The following is a 6,490-nucleotide window of genomic DNA, read 5'->3' as shown; positions in this document are numbered from 1 at the left end:
GGAGTGCTGTGCCATGCAGGGGTGCCCCTGTGTAGGGGAGCCCCACGTGCAAGGAGTGCGCCCTGTAAGGAGAGCTGCCCAGCATGAAAGAAAGTGCAGCCTGCCCAGGAACGGTGCCGCACACATGGAGATCTGACACAACAACAAGATGACGCAACAAAAAGAAACAGATTCCTGTGCCGCTGTCAACAACAGAAGTGGACAAAGAAGAACACACAGCAAATGGACACAGAGAGCAGATACTGGGGGTTTGTGGGGGGGAGTGGAGAGAAATAAAAATAAATAAATCCTTTAAAAAATGTTCTTGTGTTTCTTATAGCATCAGTGTAGGTTGGTTGTGTGTTTCTAGGAATTCATCCATTTCATCTAGGTTGTCTAGTTTGTTGGTATATAATTTCTCATAATATCCTCTTATGATTCTTTTTATCTCTGTGGGGTCAGTTGTAACTCCCCCCCTTTTCATTTCTAATTGTATTTATTTGTATCTTCCCTCGTTTTTCTTTGTTAGTCTAGCTAGGGGTTTGTCAATTTTATTGATCTTCTCAAAGAACCAGCTTTTCATTTTGTTAATTTTCTCTTTTTTTTCCCCCTCTATTTCATTTATTTCTGCTCTAATCTTTATTATTTCTTTCCTTCTGCTTGTTTTGGGATTGATTGCTGTTCTTTTTCTGGTTTCTCTGGTTGTTCAGGTAAATCTTTGATTTTAGCTCTTTCTTCTTTTTTAATATAGGAATTTAGGCCTATAAATTTCCACCTCAAGACTGCCTTTGCTATAGCCCATAAGTTTTTTTTTAAGATGTATTTTATTTATTTCTCTCCCCTTCCCCCTGCCACCCGTCATCTGCTTTCTTGTGTCCATTTGCTGTGTGTTCTATGTCTGCCTGAATTCTTGGTGGTGTTTGGAACCTGTGTCTCTTTGTTGTTGCATCATCTTGCTGCATCAGCTCTCCATGTGTGCAGTGCCACTCCTGGGTGGGCTGCAATTTTTTGCACAGGGCGTCTCTCCTTGCGGGGTGCAATCCTTGAGCTTGGGGCTTCCTATGCAGGGGACACCTCTGCGAGGCAGGGCACTCCTTGTGTGCGGGAGCATTTCATGTGGGCCAGCTCACCACATGGGCCAGGAGGCCCTGGCTTCGAACCCTGGACCTCCTGTATGGTAGGGGATGCTCTATCGGTTGAGCCACATCTGCTTCCCTCCCTAAGTTTTGATACGTTTTGTTCTCATTTTCATTTGTCTCAATATATTAACTGATTTCACTGGCAATTTCTTCTTTGACCCACTGATTATTTAAGAGTTTGTCGTTCAGCCTCCACACACTGCGAATTTACTTTTTTCCTATTATTGATTTCCAGTTTCATTCCGTTATAACTTGAGAAAGAACTTTGCATAACTTCAGTCTTTTTATATTCATCAAGAGCTGCACTGTGCCCTAACATGAGGTCTATCCTGTAGAAAGACCCACAGGCACTTGAGAAGAATGTATGATGAACTAAGTTCGGATGCAGTGCTCTTTATATGTTTGTTAGGTCTAACTTGTTTATCAAAATGTTCAAGTTTTCTGTTTCCTTGTTGACCTTCTGTCTAGTTGTTCTGTCTAATGATGTGAGTGGGGTGTTTAATTCTCCAAAGATTATTGTAGAGATGTCTATTTCTTCCTTTAGTCTTGCCAGAGTTGGTCTCATTTTTTGGGGGCATCCTGTTTAGGTGTATAGATATTTATGAATGTTTTATCTTCTTATCTTCTTGGAATTTCCCTTTTTAAAAGACATAATGCCCTTCTGTATCTTTTTTAAAAAAAAATATTCATTTATCTATTTCTCTCCCCTTCCCCTCCCACCCCGGTTGTCTGTTCTCTGTGTCTATTTGCTGCGTCTTCTTTTGTCCACTTCTGTTGTTGTCAGTGGCATGGGAATCTGCGTTTCTTTTTGTTGCGTCATCTTGATGTGTCAGCTCTCCGTGTGTGCAGCGCCATTCCTGGGCAGGCTGCACTTTCTTTCGCGCTGGGCGGCTCTCCTTACAGGGCGCATTCCTTGCGCGTGGGGCTCCCCTACGTGGGGGACATCCCTGCGTGGCAGGGCACTCCTTGCGTGCATCAGCACTGCACATGGGCCAGCTCCACACGGGTCAAGGAGGCCCAGGGTTTGAACCACGGGCCTCCCATGTGGTAGACGGACGCCCTAACCACTGGACCAAGTCCGCAGCCTTCTGTAGCTTTTATAACTTTTTTTTTTTTTTTTTTGCATTTAAACTCTCTTTTGTCTGATATTAGTAGAGCCACCACTGTTCTTTTCTGGTTACTATTTGTGTGGAGTATCTTCTTTCAACCTTTCACTTTCACTCAGTTTCTTTCCCTGGGTCTAAGTGAGTCTCTTGTAAGCAGCGTATGGATGGCTCATGTTTTTTTATCCATTCCGTCAGCCTGTATCTTTTGATTGGGGAGTTTAATTCATTCCCATTCAATGATATGACTATAAACGCACTGTTTACTTTCTCCATTTTATTCTTTGGTTTTCATACATCATATCTTATTTTTGTTGTCTTTTTACTCTTTTGGTTATCCTTTCTGTTATTCTTTCTTCTATACTCCCCTCCAAGCATGTCTCTCCTGCTTTTCTTTCAGGTTTTAAGGCTTCTTTGAATATTTCCTGCAAAGGTGGATTCTTTCATGCAAACTCTCTTAGTTTCTGTTTCTTTGTGCATATTTTATACTCACCTTCATATTTGAAGGACGATTTTGCTGGATAAAGAATTCTTGGCTGACAGTTTTTCTCTTTCACTATCCTAATCATATCATACCTTTGTGTTCTTTTCTCCGTGGTTACTGAAGAGCAATGTGCTCTAAGTTTTACTGGACATCACTTGTACATGATGGTTTGCTTCTCCCTTGCTGCTTTGAGAATTTTCTCTTTATCTTTGACATTTGACATTTTGAGTAGTATATGTCTTGGACTAAGACTGTTTAGATTTATTCTGATTGGGGTACAGTGTACTTCTTTGGACATGTCAATTCATTTCTTTTGTGAGAGTTGGGAAATTTTCAGATATTATTTCCTCAAATACTCTTTCTGTCCCTTTTCCCTTCTCTTCTCCTTCTGGAACTCCCATGACACGTATGTTGTTGCATTTTATGTTGTCATTCAACTCTCTGAGCCCCTGCTCAATTTTTTCCATTCTTTTCTCTCTTCAATTTTAGCTATACTGTCTTTGGTATTGCTTATTGTTTTTTCTATCATTTTGAGTGTGCTGTTGTATACCGCAAATGTATTTTTTTATTTTCTCCCCTCTTCTCTCCCCCAGTTGTCTGCTCTCTGTGTTCATTCACTGTGTGTTCTTCTGTGACCACTTCTATCCTTATCAGCGGCACTGGGAATATGTGTTTCTTTTTGTTGCATCATCTTGTTGTGTCAGCTTTCCATGTGTGTGGCACCATTCTTGGTCAGGCTGCACTTTCTTTTGTGCTGGGCGGCTGTCCTTATGGAGAGCACTCCTTGCGCGTGGGGCTCCCCTCTGTGGGGGACACCCCTGCATGGCAGGGCACTCCTTGCATGCGTCAGCACTGTGCATGGGCCAGCTCCACACGGGTCAAAGAGACCTGGGGTTTGAACCACAGACCTCCCATGTGGTAGGCGCATGCTCTATCCATTGGGCCAAGTCCACTTCCCTCAAATGTGTTTTTGATCTCACCTATTGTGTCTTTCATTCTCATGAGCTCTGTTACTTTTTTGTCCAGGATTTCAAGTTATTCTTTGTGCTTGCTCAATGTCTTCTTGATGTCATTTAGCTCTTTGACCATATTGTCTTTCAAATCATTAATTTGATTTTGGAAACTTGCGTGTATCTCCCTGATTAGTTGTCTCAAATTCTGCATCTCTTCTGGGGCTTTGATATATTCCTTTTCTTGGGCCATATCTTCTATTTTATTAGTATGGCTCATATTTTCTTGTTGATTTCTAGGCATCTGATTAGGATGTAGTTTATTCAGATGGTCAGTTTCTCTTTTGTAGGGTTTAGTGGTAGGAGGCTGTGTGTTACCACTGCTCTTTGATTCTCAGCTCGACCTGGTTTGTTAGGAATGTCCTGCTGATTGCTCAAAACTGGGCACTGGACCCAGTAATTCTTTGTAGAGTTACTTCCTAGTGCCTTGTGGAAGGAAGCTATAGAGGCCGGAAAAAGCCTCTCCTACTTATTTTTCATTTTCTTGTATGTACTTCCTTGGTCTGCCAGCAGATGGTGCTCTTTGGCAGCTCTCATTTCAATACCTGGTGAGAGTATATTTGTTGCATCACAGACCAGATAAATGTGATAGAGCTTCCTGTCTGGAGGCTGTGAGCCTTGTAATTCAAACTTTCTCTGAGACAGTTCTCCAGCCTTCTCTGGCAGCCCCCTCCCTTTTCCCAGTTTGAAATATTTCTGCTCCCCTCTGAGTCTTCAACAGTCAGTCCCTGTTAGTAGAGGGGGAGATTGGGAGGGCTGTATATCTTTAGCCACTTGTCAGCTCCAAGGCAAATAATGGTGTGACCCCTCCTGGTCTGGGACAGAGAAGACCAAATTTGTGGGTCCAAAGCTGGTTCAGCCTTGGGCTATGTGTCCCTCTCTCTCCCCTTTCCTGGGGTAGTAGATCCCTGGAGCCCACTTTGTCTGTAGCCGCAGACCTAGAGACCTGAGAATTCTAAAGTGTCTTTAGCGTGGGGCATGGTTTCAACTAACAGTTCTGTCCTCACGATTTTCCTCTTTTGTCCCTCTCTCCTCTGGGCAATGTCCAGCTCTTGCCTGGTGCCCTAAACCCTAGAAGATCTTTTTTCAGGGTGTTTTAGCCTATCCTTTACCTATTTTTCTGGAGGAGAAGAGAGCCCAGTGTCTTTCTCATCCTGGAAGTCTCAGGAGACAGCCTTGACTGGGGGAAGGTGGTGGCTGCAGCGCAGCAAAACTGGGAGCGTTCAAATTTGCATAGTGGTTTTACAAAAAAGTGTATTAATGTGAAGACAATTAATGTGGCCTCTTTGTTTTCTGAAAGGGAAAATGATTTGCCAGATTTTCCAAAAGTCACCAAAAGTCCAGTTACTCTGCCGGACATAGACCTTGAGGGTCTTTCTTGTTTAAATTATCAACGGGGTGTGAGAAGGTGGACAGCTTAGAGTGGGGAGCAGAGACCCCAGGTCAGCGGCTCCAAGCTGAAAGAAACTTGAGCCTACAGAAGAAGGTCAGTGAACTGCCCTCGTTCTTTCTGGGGAGGCGGTGCTTCCCTGCAGGTGGGCTCCAGTCATTCAGAAAAACCACAGAAGGAGCGGTGGGCACTGAGAAGCCACAGAGCCCTGGAGAGCTGGAGCGTCAACACACAGATGCGGTGACTGGGGGTTTTGTGTTTCTGAAGTTGTAATTGTGGTCGCCCCGGGGGACGTTTCTGCCGTGTTTGGGTTTTGGCCTGCTGGGTTGGTGGAGTGAGACTTACTGAGAAAGTCTATGTAAAGGTCAGACTTAGAGAAAGCCTCCTCTGGCTTGTCTAGAAAGGACTCATGTGGTGGAGGATTTATTTGGGTCAGAACCTTAAACTGACTGCAGGTGAGAATTTCTCCTCGACTCAAAACAGGGACCAGCGTTTCCACCCGTACAGAGGGAGAGGTGGGTCCGTTGAACTCCCAGAGTTCAAGTTTTCAGATTTCCCTGTCTCCTCTCCAGGGCTGCATTTCAGCAGTGTCTGGCTTGGGAAGCTTTAGGGGGAATCTCACTTTGGGAGCGCTGGTTTCCTGGTGATGCCTGGGTAAAGCAGACTGCTTCTCTGAGTTGGTTAAATGCTCGTCATTCTTCCCTTTCGATTCCTTTGTAGACTGTCACTGTCATCTGACTCCAGTTTTTTCATTTTTTTAATAGTTATTCCCTGTTTAAAAAAATAGATGAACAAATTTAAAGATACATAGATCACACAAAATGTGACATTAAAAAATATAAGAGGTCCCCATATACCCCATTCCCCACCCACTCCTCCCACATCAACAGCCTCTTTCATCAGTGCGGCACATTCATTGCATTTGATAAATACATTTTGGAGCACTGCTGCACCGCATGGATTAGAGCTTACATTACAGTTTACACTGTCTCCCAGTCCATTCAGTGGGTTATGGCAGGATGTATAACGTCCTCCGTCTGTCACATGGGATCACATGGACGAATCTTGAGGCCCTTATGTTGAGTGAAATAATGTTATTCGCTTGTCTGAGTATGTAAGAGAGAGAAGGTGTGAAGAAGCGTTGCCCCCGGCTCCTGCAGCCTCACCCCAAGCCCCTGAGCCCTGGAAGACATCAAGCCCTCGTGGGTCCCTGTGACCTGGCCTGGACGCCCTCCTGCCCCGAGACCGGGGGATGGCTCCATTGGCATGTGCTCCGGAATTCCCTGCGCTCACCAGTGACCTCGTGTCGTGGAGGGAGACGTATGGCTCCTCTCCGCTGCTGGAAGATGCCTCCGTCTCCGCAAAGGTCTCGCGGAGGGAGCTGG

The sequence above is a fragment of the Dasypus novemcinctus genome, chromosome 30 (assembly GCF_030445035.2).
Source record: "Dasypus novemcinctus isolate mDasNov1 chromosome 30, mDasNov1.1.hap2, whole genome shotgun sequence".
NCBI classification, from domain to species: Eukaryota; Metazoa; Chordata; class Mammalia; order Cingulata; family Dasypodidae; genus Dasypus; species Dasypus novemcinctus.
Note: the sequence above shows the minus strand (reverse complement) of the source record.